This window comes from Hemibagrus wyckioides, linkage group LG06 (assembly GCF_019097595.1).
Source record: "Hemibagrus wyckioides isolate EC202008001 linkage group LG06, SWU_Hwy_1.0, whole genome shotgun sequence".
Taxonomy (NCBI): domain Eukaryota; kingdom Metazoa; phylum Chordata; class Actinopteri; order Siluriformes; family Bagridae; genus Hemibagrus; species Hemibagrus wyckioides.
The window spans coordinates 12,341,631-12,355,806 of record NC_080715.1 but is presented as its reverse complement, the minus strand read 5'-3'; the positions used below and the strand labels follow the sequence as shown (position 1 = coordinate 12,355,806).

At 39.8% G+C, this 14,176-nt stretch overlaps 1 protein-coding gene across 10 annotated transcripts in view; it reads left to right on the top strand.

Moving 5' to 3' along the window:
* The first annotated feature begins 429 nt into the window (after positions 1-429).
* adarb1b (adenosine deaminase RNA specific B1b) overlaps positions 430-14,176 on the top strand; it is a 188,303-nt gene continuing 174,556 nt past the window's right edge. For all 10 annotated transcript variants that reach the window (XM_058392417.1, XM_058392416.1, XM_058392413.1 and 7 more), the window contains exon 1: positions 430-639. The gene's annotated coding sequence lies outside the window, so the exon portion shown is untranslated. The remainder of the gene's footprint in view (positions 640-14,176) is intronic.

Below are 14,176 nucleotides of genomic sequence, written 5' to 3'. Positions count from 1 at the left end.
TTGTATTTGTTGAAATGATTTGTGGAATTGATTTTTGGTGAGATGAACCAAAGTGTCTTCTTTTTTTTTCCTTTAAAACCCCAGTCAACATCGCTCTAACTATAAACAACCCTGATTTTTTTTTTTACACCATCCATTTCCTTTTTCCATCAGACATCAGTACATTATTTATAGTAAATATTCTTTCCTCTCTCACACCCCTCAGTGATGTCCATGTGACTGCTTTAATCAGAATGGGGACTGTGAGGGACTTCTGGACGCCATTTAGCTTGTGTACACGGTTTGGGACGTATAGGCCATGCTCGTATCTTTCAGACCAATCAGATTCGTCCACTCGGAGTCCATCCTCCCGAGCACGACGCTATTTGGTTTCCTGGTTTGTGGGCGTTCCTGTATGCGGTTCAGCCAATCAGGATGGATGTGTCCCTGCACGCTGCTCGCTCCCGACAGGATCCTAGGCCGCTGCTGATCAAACACGGTGTGCGCTCTACGCTGGAGCGGCGGCTCGGTCCTCGCGAACAGCGGCGCTTCGAGCGGCGGACACAAGCGGCGTTTTCAAGTTCAATCCAATGGAGATCGACGACGCGGTCTTTGATGAGTCTTGAGCGTGGACGGTTGCAGTAGCACTCGCGCGCCACGGTGAGTAACGGCGTGTTCTTTTTGGCGTTTGCGTAGGCTGCGCTCGTGTTATTACTACACACGGCTTGATTTGCGCGCGCGTGTTTATGTAACGCCGTCTCCTACATCTCGGCACGCACCGCTTGCTTACGCCTGTGCTTTTGATCAGGTGAGCAAAATATCAACAGTAACTTTTCTCTCGGCGGCTTTTCAAAGCTCCTGCGCCCCGGTTTGCTAATGAAAGAGACACATTGTTGTCGTCGGGAAGTCTGTCATAATGCAGTTCCGCTCTGCGCGAGCGAGTCCGGGAGCTTACCGTGCACGGGCGGGCGCGCGCGCGCGAGTGTGTGTGTGTACAATAAACATACACTGTTTGTACATAAGGCCTGGTGTTTACATCCGCGAAGCCTGCGGGATTTAAAGCACACTTTGTTAAGACTGTTGCAGTGCATTTATAAAGCGCAGTGGAGTTCTGCACCTGTTCCACGCACCTCTAATTGGTTGCATACTAAACTGCACTCTACTCCCCTACATAGTATGCCTAAAAAGGCACCGAGTAATAAGTTAGGATTTAGTAGGTGAGGGAGTATTTTGGGAGCATCATTGTTCAACGTGTTGTTATATGCAGATCTCAACACTTGTATCATGGCATACGAGTTAGATCTGTTTTACAGTTTAGGGATTAAGATTTCAGTTAGCCCTTATGATGTAGTAGTAATAATAATAATAATAATATCACTGAGCTAGTAAACTGGACATTTCCTTGTTGCTGAGGTGGTGCACTCAATGGTAAAAAACTTTTAATAAATATCTTGTATCTAGAAAGGTGCATGTGGTGTACCTTTTTAAAACCGTTCTCAGAAAGTGGATAATCCTTGAATATTTGTAGTTATAAACAAAGATGTATATAAACAGTGCAAATAACTATACCACTCCAAAGGCAAGGAAATGTACAGTTAAGTACTCCTTTTTTCTTTTTTTTTTGCATACAGTAAAGCCTTTCAATGGACACATTACGCTTTTAACTGATACCCGATACTTGTAAATTGACCTTGATTGAAGGAGCATGTTTTACAGTTATCCTTTAAATTTCCATCAAATTATAGTGTTCACATAAACCAAAGGTGTCTGGACTTTTCCATACTCGGTTATTGAATTGTTATGTACTTGAATTGCTAGATTTATTCTGAATTTTATTTTCTTAGACTACTGTTGACCATCCGTGGTATAAAAAAAAAAAAAAAAGTCACAACACATTGTGCAAGCACTCCCCTGTTTTTCTCCTTTCATTAGAAATCCTCAAATAGGTTTGTGCACAAAACCTAAACCAGTTGAAATAAAATCTAAACCGGCGTTTCCATTTGACTTACCGCTGCTGCTCATTACCGTAATAGAGCATCACCCTCTTCCTGCCAACCACTATAACCGTTCATTCCTGCTTCTCTCTGTTGTGTGTTAAACCAGATTCAGCCATAGATATGAGACCTGTGAGTCCTCAGCCCAGAACCACACACAGCACCCCTCATATTTAGCACCCAGCGGCAGTGCCGCATTACTGACTTTGCAACTGAAAAGACAGCTGAGGACATTGTACTCTCAGAGCAGACTTGCTCATGAATGCCGTAAGCAAAGCGGTCTCATATTAGGCCCTGATAAAAAGCCGCTGCGCACATTATTAGTGAGCTGTCATGATGAATAAATATGTTTGGTCGAAGACAAGTTATAAATCATGACTAATTACTGACTGGACTGAAGTCTTTCTGTCAACCTGAAAACCTCTGCCCCTCTGTCATTCTTGTCCAGTTTTGGCTTCATTTACGAGTATTTTTACAGGCCAGAATTTTCCCCAAAGCATTCGGTTTCATGTGTTTAACCATCGGCTCACATGCTGTCACTCTCCTCTTATTGCATTCTGTTGTCTCTGAAGAAGACTACCCCTGTGTCTGAAATGGGGAATGCCATTCTCCCTAATCCCCACAAAGTGCAAAGTGTATTAAGGGTGCTCAGCATCGCCTTGGCTATGTTGTTTGGACATTAAGCTAATGCACTGCAATGTAGAATTTAATATGTGCTGCATATCACTTGTAATCAGTGAATAGGATATTATAGAATATGAATAGGATAATAGGATGAATCGGATAATATTTCTTAAATAGTGCACTGCTTGGAATCTATATGGTCACTGTTTCCTTATATATGCTGTAATCTATAAGCAATGTTTTTATATTGCTTGGTTCAGTTCTTGATCTCATCTATACATTTTACAGTTCTCCTAAGTTAGGGCTTGACAATATGTAAGGAAAAACACACTTGCTTTTATGCCAAATATAATCAGCGACATGTTAACAACCTGCAGTTATTGATATTATTATTTTGTTTCATAAAAGCATGAATCAAGTGTCTTCAGAATTCTTACACCACAGCAGAATGCTACCTCTAAGCTATTTTTATCTGTTAAAGAGTGACACGTCACGTATATCCGTTCATTTAACATTTATTACGTTTAATGTTAAAAACATGTTTGTTGCTGTTATAGCGCTTGCATTATAGCAGCTATAAACAGTCGGTCCCTATCTAGAGTTCCACCCTCAAGTTAATAAGACAACAATGCAGCTTGTCATGTTACTTAAAAGTGTAAAAGAATTCCCTGTCCCGAAAACCAGACACTGGAGACAACTTGTAAAAATTCTAAATGCATGTTTCCTTAAGAAAGCAACATAATAAAAATCCATTCTCCATAGAAGTTCCGGTGTAATCTGTTTCTATAGAAGTGATGATGCATGAACATAAGCCTGTTATTAGAATCCGATTTGTCCCCAACTGTTCGAGCTGCTGTTCTAGAAAATTCATCAACACCTCACTAATCTGATTCAAGCCTAATACCAAGCAGTGCTGTGGTATAAATCTTTGTTTGTCATTCTACTAATTAATGGTATTATATATTGTAGAGAGTTGCAGTATGCCATATGAAGGACTAAATGTGACACTAAATCATGGCACTCATGATCCAAGTTATATATAACCATATATAATAACCAGTAATCTGTATATAATAACCAAAATGTGTCCGCATTAATTAAACAAAAATTTTTATATATATATATATATATATATATCTATATATATATATATATATATATAATATATAATATAAATATACTACCAGTCAAAAGTTTGGACACACCTTCTAATTCCATGGTCTTTCCTGATGTTTATTTCTTTCTACATTGTAAAACAAACAACTGTTGTTTTTTGTTGTCATTATATATGGATTACTTAAGTCCATGTGTGTTATTTCATAGTTTTGAAATCTCCAGTATTGTTCTAGAATGTAGAAAATAAATCCCTAAGCAAAAAACATTGAATTAAAAGGTGTGTCCTATATGTATATATATGTGTGTGTGTATATATGTGTATATATATATGTGTGTGTGTGTGTGTATATATATATATATATATATATAATGTCTTGCTGTGTTGTATTTTCATGGATTTAACATGTTCTGCTTGCACGCGTATGTCTCGTGTCAGTTCCGGGTTATGCTAGGAAACCCGAGTTGACCCTGTAGCCTTGAGCCTGTCAAACAGTATCACAGAGAGCTCATTAACAGTGTATATGGGCTGGAACCTTGTGTGTATATGCAGTACACATCAGTTAATCAGTTTCGACCGTCTGATGGGGATAACAGCGCTCGGTCAGCTTTGGGTAACTGACGAGGACTTTAGCTCAAGGGCACACAAAAGCCACTTTGATTATCGACCCTTTGGTTAAAGGCAGAGTTCAGAGTTGACGGTTGCGTCTAGCTCGCCCGCATTATTCTCTCGAGCAGTGTTTTGCGGCAAACATGTCAAATTAAATTTGCTTCCTACTCTCAGCGTAGAGTAAATATCTGACAATTACTGCAGCGAGAGCTTGCAGCACTAATATTATTACGTTCTGTCCTCAGGGACTATTGAATTTTTCAGCAGCAGTGGTAAATACAGTTAATGTATGGTAGGATGCACAGAAATAATAAAGCCAGTGCTTCCAGTGAGCCTCTGCAGCTTTAAAGGTGATACCATTCCTTCCTTTAACTCTTCACTGCAAATAGCCCTTTCTTAATATTAAACAGGTTAAAAGCTGAGGCATGCAGAGGCAAAGCAGTGAGCTCATGGATGCGCTGCTGAAGCTAAGGAAGAGGAGAATATAATAAAATACACCTGGTACGAATGCTGATAAAGAGGCCCTCTGTGATTTTCACTTTTATTTCAGTGCTTTTATTAGGTGGAAGTGCTGCGGGTTAACATAGCACATGATTAGCCTCTGAAAGTATTCCAAATATATATATACATACACATATACACACTGTATAAATTGTCATCTGTGTTAGTGAGAATATTTTCAGATTTCAAGTCACGAGACTTTTTTTTTTAGATGAATGTTATTGCCCGCTTTGGCTGAATGAATTGCAGATTAATTTGAACAGGTTGTTTGGCAGAAATATTCTCAGTGTCTGTATCAAGCCAGGCAATAAAACTCTTTTGCTTTGTGTCGCTTTCTTCGTCACGCTCTCTGTTTCACCGGTGATCTGCATTAACGTTTGGAAAGTGTGACTCAAACTTAAGTGCGGCGAATATGTTTTAAGAGTGGATTTATTGGACTGGAAGTATTGCCTTTCAGTGGCTTTCTGGTGGAGACTGGGAGCAGGCTGTTTGCATGAACGGACTAATTGGGCAGCAGCGGCTCTGAGAGGCATCAGGCCTCATTCATCAAGCTGGATACAAGCATGTATATTCGAAAATCGTTCACAGGAGTGTATAAGAAATATGGCATTCACAAAGATACAGTCTGTTGGGAAAGACGTTCACATCGTACCGAGAGCTGCTGAGTCGGTGCAAATGTGTGTGTACTGAAGCATGAAATATTAAGCATCAAATCATATGACTTGCATCGAGATGCTGCGAGTTGAAATATGATGAAATAATTAAACCTCTGAGAATTGAATTGAATGAATGTTTTGTCAAATCCAGTCATTTCATTTTAATGACTGGAATACAAGAAATCTAAAAGGAATGAATAAGTAAGACTCTTAAAGCTAGGTATTGAGTTTGGACCAAAGAAATGGCACCGTCTGATTGATTGTATGTCTATAGTAGCTGGATGGAGGATTTGTGCAAGCATATGTGCCTAGGAGCAGCTCTTTTACCGTCTAGTTGTCATTTTATTGTTTTCAGCTTTTATGGAGTGATGGGCGTTACTGACAGGTCCTATAATTTGTCGTTAGTTTGTCCTGTGATAACACGTACAACCTTGCTAAAAGAGTTTTAAATTAGGTCATGTGTGTGTGCGCGGAGGGTAAAATGAGATTCTGCCTGTCTCTTGATGAAACCGCTGTGAAAATGCCAGGGACGTCCTACGAGGCTCCCAGAGGCCACATCCCTGCTGCCCCGTCTCATCCTCTACTAAATCTGTCTGAGTCGCATCCTGCAGGTCACGGCTATTACTCATGCCGGGACCATTTCTTTGTATTTATATCCATTGCATAATGCCCGTAAGTACAGGTAAAAGCCCTTGTGCAGCACTGAGAACGAGCCAGCTGCTCAAACAGGGGACAAGCCAGAAGTCTGCCCATGTGCATTTTGTAATCTGTTTCATAACCTCTTCCAAACACGCGCAGTCTTTCAGTAGAATTAAAAATGAGCTCACGCACATGACAAAGTCTGTATCCATCAAGCACCGGTGATGAGATCATAGTTTACTTGCACCGAGCGGAAGGTCACAACGTCTACGCCGTGCCATCTTGTTGAAGCTTAACCTTTTTTTGTTTTTTTCTGCACGCTCGTGTCTTCTGTTAAGGCTACCGAGAAAGAAATGACTCTTGTTGATTGAATATAATTTGCTCCAGATAACAATTTATCTTTGTTAATCTCTGCTTAGATCTTACTCTTCAAATACTCACTATAATACCTCACCCCCCCACCCCCAAAACCGCATCACCATTGTTTGTTTATTTTTTTTTTATTGGATGATGTACAAATCATGTTTATAGCTAGTAATGAGTTTGGGGATTTTGCTCACTCTGCCGAGCTGTAATCCATTAAATGTTTTTTTTTTTCTTTCCTCAAACAGAAGAGTTTAAAGCCTGAAGTGGCTGGCAATGTGTTTGTTCATGCAGCCTTGCTTTGGGTCATGATCTCTTGGGATTTGTTAACTTCTGACACCTTCACTCACCAGTCTGAATTTCGGTTATTGAAGTCATTGTTGTAAAGGCTCAGCTGGGACTAGTTCAGGCATGTATCTTGTCTTGCACATTGCAGGGAATAGATGCTTTATTTAAACTCTCTAAGAGCTATGAGACTGCAGGCAGTGCTGAGGGTGAGGGCAACCATTTCATCATTCACTGCTTCCAGGGCTCGCGTTCTCCATCCCACAGTGCTCTTTTGTAAAACGTACATGTGCATGCAGTCGAATTATTTATTCCCCCCGAAAACGGATTAGCGCTCCGGTTTTGTGTGAATGTTAAAAAAAAAAAAATTAAAAAATCCAGATTTATTATTCTCAAGAGTGCTCTGTAAATGAGTAGATAATAATAAATAGCCAACAGGATGGCGTCTCAGCCATTAAGTGATGCAGATACTGGTGACAAATACGGAGTGACTGCTGGTCCTGCGAGGGTTGGAGCCTGGATAATCCAGCAGATGGAACAATCTCTGAGAGGTGAAAGGTGTCCGATGTTCCACTGATAAAGCTTTGTTTGGTCCTGTACTGTACAGAATGATTTATGATCCTGCAGGTAGGGCTTGTTTTTTTGTTTTTTTCTTGCCCTTTTCTTCTTCTGCTGTCTCTTTCCTGGCATCACTGTGCAAGGCTAAGATTCACCAATAACCCAATCTCAGGTAGTTTATCGAGCCAGTGTTCATAACCTGCAATTTCGGCTTTGTTAGAGCCCCGTGAAATGCACGTTTTTGTGGGAGTATGGGTGTTTTGTTGAAGGTAATGTACCTGTCATTGGTTCGGCCACGCGCAGAGCCTGCCGTATGAATCTATGCACAGATAGCAGAAGCTTTTGTTAAGCGTCAGCTTGGCATTTCATCCAGGCTATGCTTGCACTCCACTGTATGTTTGGGATAATATATGGGGTGTGTGTGTGTGTGAGAGAGAGAGACAGAGAGAGACAGACAGACAGAAAGGGGGGAGAGAGAGTGTGTATGTGTGAGAGACAGACAGAAAGGAGAGAGAGATTGTGTGTGTGTGTGTGAGGGAGAGAGAGAATGTGTGTAAGAGAGAGACAGAGACAGAAAGGAAATAGTATGTGAGGGAGAGAGTCTGTTTGTGTGTGAGACAGACAGAAAGGAAAGAGAGAGTGTGTGTGTGAGAGAGAGAGATAGAGAGATTGTGTCTGTGTATGTGAGAGAGAGACAGAAACAGACAGAGAGGAGAGAGAGAGAGAGTGTGTGTGTGTGAGAGAGAGAGACAGAGAGACAGAAAGGGGAGAGACAGAGAGACAGAAAGGAGGACACACTCTCTCTCTCCTTTCTGTCTCTCTCTCTCTCTCTCACACACACACATACTCCTTTTGGTCTCTCTGTCTCTCTCTCTCACACACACACAGATGGAAAGGAAAGAGAGAGAGTGTGTGTGTATGAGAGAGAGACAGAAAGGAGAGTGTGTGTGTGTGTGCATGTATACTACCACCAGCACCTAAATCTTGAATTGACATGATACAGCAAAGATCCATGAATTATACAGGCACAACCAATAAGGTCTGAAAACAAGTGTTTATATTTTATCAGTTCCTCTCTCACGTAGAGGATTCTGATAAAAAAATGGCCCAGGCTGACGGGGAATTCGGCCGGCTGTACGCAGTGTTCCCTACAGGTAGCACAGCCCGAGTCTGTTAGAAAAGCTGACTTACGTAAAACAATAATTATTCCATCTGTCATTTTTAAATCACAGTCTTTGGGTTGGTTTTCTGTATGGAGTTAATGAGTAATGATTAAGATTCAGATTCAGACGAGTGTGTTATGTAAGCAGGATTTTTTTTTTCTTCTTTAACCCGAACAGAAGTGAAGCAGATTGTGAGAGAAAGTAGGATAAAGAAGCTCTGTTTTGTGGTTTCATAATAATCCCAGATTCCAAATTGTACCTTCATCTCTGCCGTATTTACTGTGCTGTGGATAGGATTGGCTTCATGATTTATCGTGATGCTGAATAAGAATAAGCGTGCAGACTGAATGACCCCCATCTCAGTATCAGTATATTAGCCTCCCTCCTCAGACCTGAAGAAAGTGGAGTGGATTACTTGTCTCTGAATTGGCTAGCGTGGCATTGTTTACGGAAAAATTCTCAGTTAGCCATTTTGCCTGAGGTTTTTGTGTAATGTTAGTGAGTTTGTTTAGTTTAGGAATAAAGCCGCAGCTAGCTTGCTAGCTAATATTGTTGTGGAATAGTGTTTCAAAATAAACCAGAGGCCACTATTCATTTCACTTAGCATGAAACAAACTAGCAGCCATGAATACAAGCTAGCATCAGGCATGGGTTTTGAGGAAGGACCTTTTTCTTTTGTGTTTTAAGTCTAAATATCACAAGTAGCTAGCAAACATCAAACAAGCTTTATTTTTAGCTAGTTTGATTGTTCATTTTGTGGATTGTATAGATTACTCTCTGGGTTTGACTGAAAAAGTGTAATGACCAAATGTAGCCATATTGCTAATATTCAGTAATACAACATTAAATGAGTTAAATGTTCATGCTAATGAAGTAGTTTAAGTGTTCACAAACGTTGTGTGGAACCATGTTGATATTTTTGAAGACGTTTTATAACGTTTATCACATTGTGGTGGAAATTGTGGTGCTGTATTGTTTAAAAAAAAAAAAAGCACTTAAAGTGTCAGGACTATCAAATTCTCAGTCGTGTAAATGTGGAAATAGACATTTTCTCAAGAAGCACTTGCAAGTGTGTGTAATGTTGTTGTAAGTTTATATAATTTAAAAAATATTCTCAAGACATTTTTCTTAATATGCTTTTCTTATCGTTACACCAGAATAAAACACACAAGCTGATAAGGACAAGAAAACATTATCTGCCCTTGTCTGGCTGGCCCCTGCTCTCCAGTAGTCTTCGGAGGAACCCGAGGCCAAACTGAGCATCTGGAAATTTCTCTCCCACTCGGTGATTGTAGATTTCTTGGGAAACGTTATTCTGTCGCAGCGTCCGATGCCATCTGCTCTCCACTTGCTGGTCACTCTTCCATCTAAGCGGCTATTGATACAACCTGCTTCCAAGTCCACGTGACTCACCTTAACATGGTCGAAGGTTGTGCTCAGACCACAGGCTGTAAACAAGCTGAATCAATTACCTTGATGCTCTAATACCTACCTGAGCTACCGGTAGACGATCTGTAGGTGGCTGTAGAGTTAAAGTGACGGAATTATGAAACACGTACGCAAACGATTATTGAGATGAGTTGACCTGAGCTGGCAGAGATGGGTTTCCTGTGTTTCTGCTGGAAATACTGATGCAATGTCATCATTTATTTAGGGTTTTTTTTTTTGTTTAATTGATTTTCTGTAAATTGGAACTCATTAAAAATGCATTAAAATAAATGAACTATTTTCCAAAAAACTATTTTCCAAAAAAACTACTATTGATAATGGCAAACCCTTAAAAGAGCTAAATCATTTTCACGCAAAATTCCTACTATGTAAAATCTATTACTGTTATGACAATAATCTTTTAATAATAATCTGGAACTGCAGAAACACATTTATTCTAAATAATCCATTTGTGCAGCATTTATAACGTCGTCATTTCAGTTATTACAGTTTCGGCCAGGCGTAGCTGATCACGTCGGGAGATATTTTCACAATTGTTCCGTTTCGGTTCGGGTTTTATGTTGAGTGTGTACTGACAGCTGACACGCCACACCTGTTCGGTTGTTCAGCCTCGTCACGGCCGTTCTGCGTGAATGTCTGACCCCAATAAAGGCTAATTACTCAACAAACATGGAACATGAGCTTCAGTAAAGAGAACATGCCCAAATGCAAAACATGTTGCATTCATCTTTTACATTACTGTGAGTAAATATCTGTTAGTAAATATGGCAGGGCATGACTGTCTTATTTTCCCTTGAACTTTCTCATATTGTTGGCTTCAAATTTATTTCCTTTTAATGTGTTTAAAAAGCAGAGATCTCAGCTTTGGTGTGTTTGATAGAGAAGTTAGGTTTATCCATTTTTTTTTTTACAATTGATTTGTGCAGCAAGACTCGGTAGGTGAGAGTAAACCTGATAACCGTTGAAATTGAGTTTGTTTGTTACAGATACAGACTGGGTGCAGATATGCCTTGGGTTGTGGGTGTTTCATGATTCCATGCTGCGGTACATCAGTGGAGGATCATTACAGTCTACCACATGCCTAAAAATTTCACAAGCATTAAAATAATCAACCATTAAAAAAAAAGAAGAGTTATTCAGTTATTGTTAAATATTGTTTAAACGTCTCTTTGCATATTATTTGTGTGTGTGTATTATTCCTCAGTTCTGAATAACATAAGCTTATTTATGTCACTATACTTTAAGTAATTGGACAATAAAATAACTTTTTATATATAATAGTAGTTTTATTTGACTCATATTACGTTTCTTTTAATCCATTTCTGAATAGCATTTGATCTCGTAACTCTTCGTAATATTGGCACTAATTTGGATGGATGGATGGATGGATACTTTATTGATCACGAAGGAAATTCCAGAATTTGTCATCACTTTAAACATCAGCAGTATATTACATGGTTTTGCTTTACTTCTAACGATGGCACGATGTCTTCACTTTTCTTCAGAAATATTTGCTAGTAGTTCAGTATTCCTCATCAACCTGTGTAAAATTCATTGTATTCAGTTTTGTACATTGATTTAAAATCATTCGAGAACAAACTGCGATTTTAGATTTTATTTTTTTCCCCCTCAACTCGTCTTCTTTAGATGTTTGGCTTATTGGAAACTATTGGATTCATTTTATTGTCGTTATATAACTAAAGCCAAAAGGAACTGAAACAAAAATATAATCCCTTAATTGTTGTTCTTCCTGCCGGATAAGATTTCTGGACATACATCAGTTAGCTAATGCATGCAGGCTGTATCTGTGCTAGGAATTAAGTATCTTTCTTAAACCCCCTGGAAGCATCGCTTCTTTTTAAATGTCATCTATATTTTATTGTTCTGCATCTTAAAGCCAGCCAGTACTTGGTTTAGTTTTGGTGTTTGGCAGGAGACAGTAGAAACGAGCGTTTCTTGGAGTGTCTTTAAACTGAAGGAAAAGTGTGAAAACTTTCCCCACAGGAAACGACAGAATCTTTAGCTTAAGTTTTTTTGTTGTTGTTGTTTTTTACATTTCACTGAGGAAGAGACCGGAGTCAGAGCTGGAGGTAGCAGAGCTGAAGATGTTGAGGTTCTCTTTGGGAGTGACAAGGTTGGACAGGATTAGGACCGAGTACATCAGAGGGACGGCTCATGTTGGACGTTTGGGGGACAAAGTTAGAGAGGACAGATTAAGATGGTTTGGACATGTCCAGAGGAGGGAGAGTGAGTATATTGGTAGGAGAATGTTGGACATGGAGCTGCCAGGAAGGAGGAAAAGAGGAAGGCCAAAGAGGAGGAATATAGATGAAATAAATGAGGATATGAAGCTAGTGGGTATAAGTGTTAAGGATGCAGAAGATAGGGATAGGTGGAGAGAGATGATTCGCTGTGGTGACCCCTGAAGGGAAAAGCCGGAAGAAGTATTCATAATAAGATGGAGCTTTTGCTAGAAAAAGGAGACAGAAATGCATTTTAATGTGTATTTTGAAAACGTCAATAAACTATAAGGTAACTGTCTGATCATGCACTGTAACCTGAGAGGGAAGATGGTTGGCATTCCTACTCCGGCCACCTGGAACAGAGAGCTCGCGTGTTAGAGCACCGATTGATGACGCTGAAAGATGTGCAAGTCAGGTGCACCTGGAAAATGAGGACCCCAAAAAAAAACAACAACAAAGTGCAAAGCTCATACTGAAATAGAGTGAACTCCAGACCTGGCAGGTGCACGCTGGTTTTAAGGACACAAACACACACACACACACACATATGTGCTTTGAATTTGATCTGCTTATTTAAAGCAGGCCTGACTGGTTTTACTGAATGCTCCACATTTTTAAATCTCTGTTTTAGTAACACAACAAATACTGAGTGGGTTCGACAATTGGCATTACAACGAATTAAGCTGAATTAAGCTTTTTTTTTTCTTTTCTTTTCTTCCCATTTTTGCCCTGGGTCCTGGTTCATATAAAAAATTCAGGACATCTGTTTCTTCGCCCTAACCGCAGACGTAGCAGTGCAGAAGGAGTAGGAAATCTCTGCGGTCCTGCTGACGCTCTGTCTTCCTGCAGACACATGCTGTAGCACATCTGAAAGCCGGATCCCCAACAGATGTCTCGCACGCTATTATTGCGACTACTTTATCTGGCATCCTCTTACAGATGACACCATCTCTTCCACACCTACCAGAGAGCGCCTGGTTCTAATGTATATGTTTTATTCCCTCTTCTTACCATCCGTTTGTATGTGGTGATGGTGGCAGCGTTTTTATGCACTCTCACACTTCAATTTTGGACATTAGATGTACATATAACTCGTTTTCTGATTTGTTCTCACTTGCGTCTCTGACACTGGAGATTGTTCATCATTATTTATGGAGCAGCACTGACTTTTATTTATTTTTTTTTTGCCCTTAGGGTATTGTCAGCATGTTGTTTTTCGTTTCTGTCTCTCTCAGCAGGCCGAATCTGCAATGTTTATTTAGCTCCTGTCAATCGACATGGTCTCTTTGTTGGTTTATTACCTTTTTATCCTCTTATTTTACACATGACAACACAACTCAAGATCGAATACTTGGGTGGCGTTCTTTATCATTTCTGCCATTATCATTTTCCTCCGTTCAGAATAACATAAACCTTAACTGGATGCTCTTATTGATGTCACTATGCTTTGAGTAACTGCCAATAAAATAACTTTTTAACCTCTCGGTTAAAATTACTTTTTGCCGTTTCTGAACATGTAGATCTTCATCACGTCGGCGCTGTTTCGTCAGCAATTTAAACATCAGCACTATATTATGTAGCTCAAATATAGATTTTTGCCACAGCGCTTTATTTCTAGGTGTGATACCTTCACTTTTCTTCAGAGATCTTTGGAATAGTTCAAGATTTCTGCATCAGCCTGATTATGATGCTTTATACACCTCCAGTCAAAAGTTTGGACACCCCTTCTAATTCCATGGTCTTTCCTGATGTTTATTTCTTTCTACATTGTAAAACAATGCTGAAGGCGGCCGAAATACACTATAATGTCGTTTGAACAGTTGATATTGAGATATGTCTGCTACTGATGCTCTGTAAAGCCTTCATAACGGCTCTAATCTGAGGTGCTGTTAATTGGTGATTTCTGAGGCTGGTAACTCTAAATGAACTTCTCCTCTGCAGCAGAGGTCAGTTTTGGTCTTGCTTTCCTGGGATGGTCTTCATGTGAGCCAGTTTCATC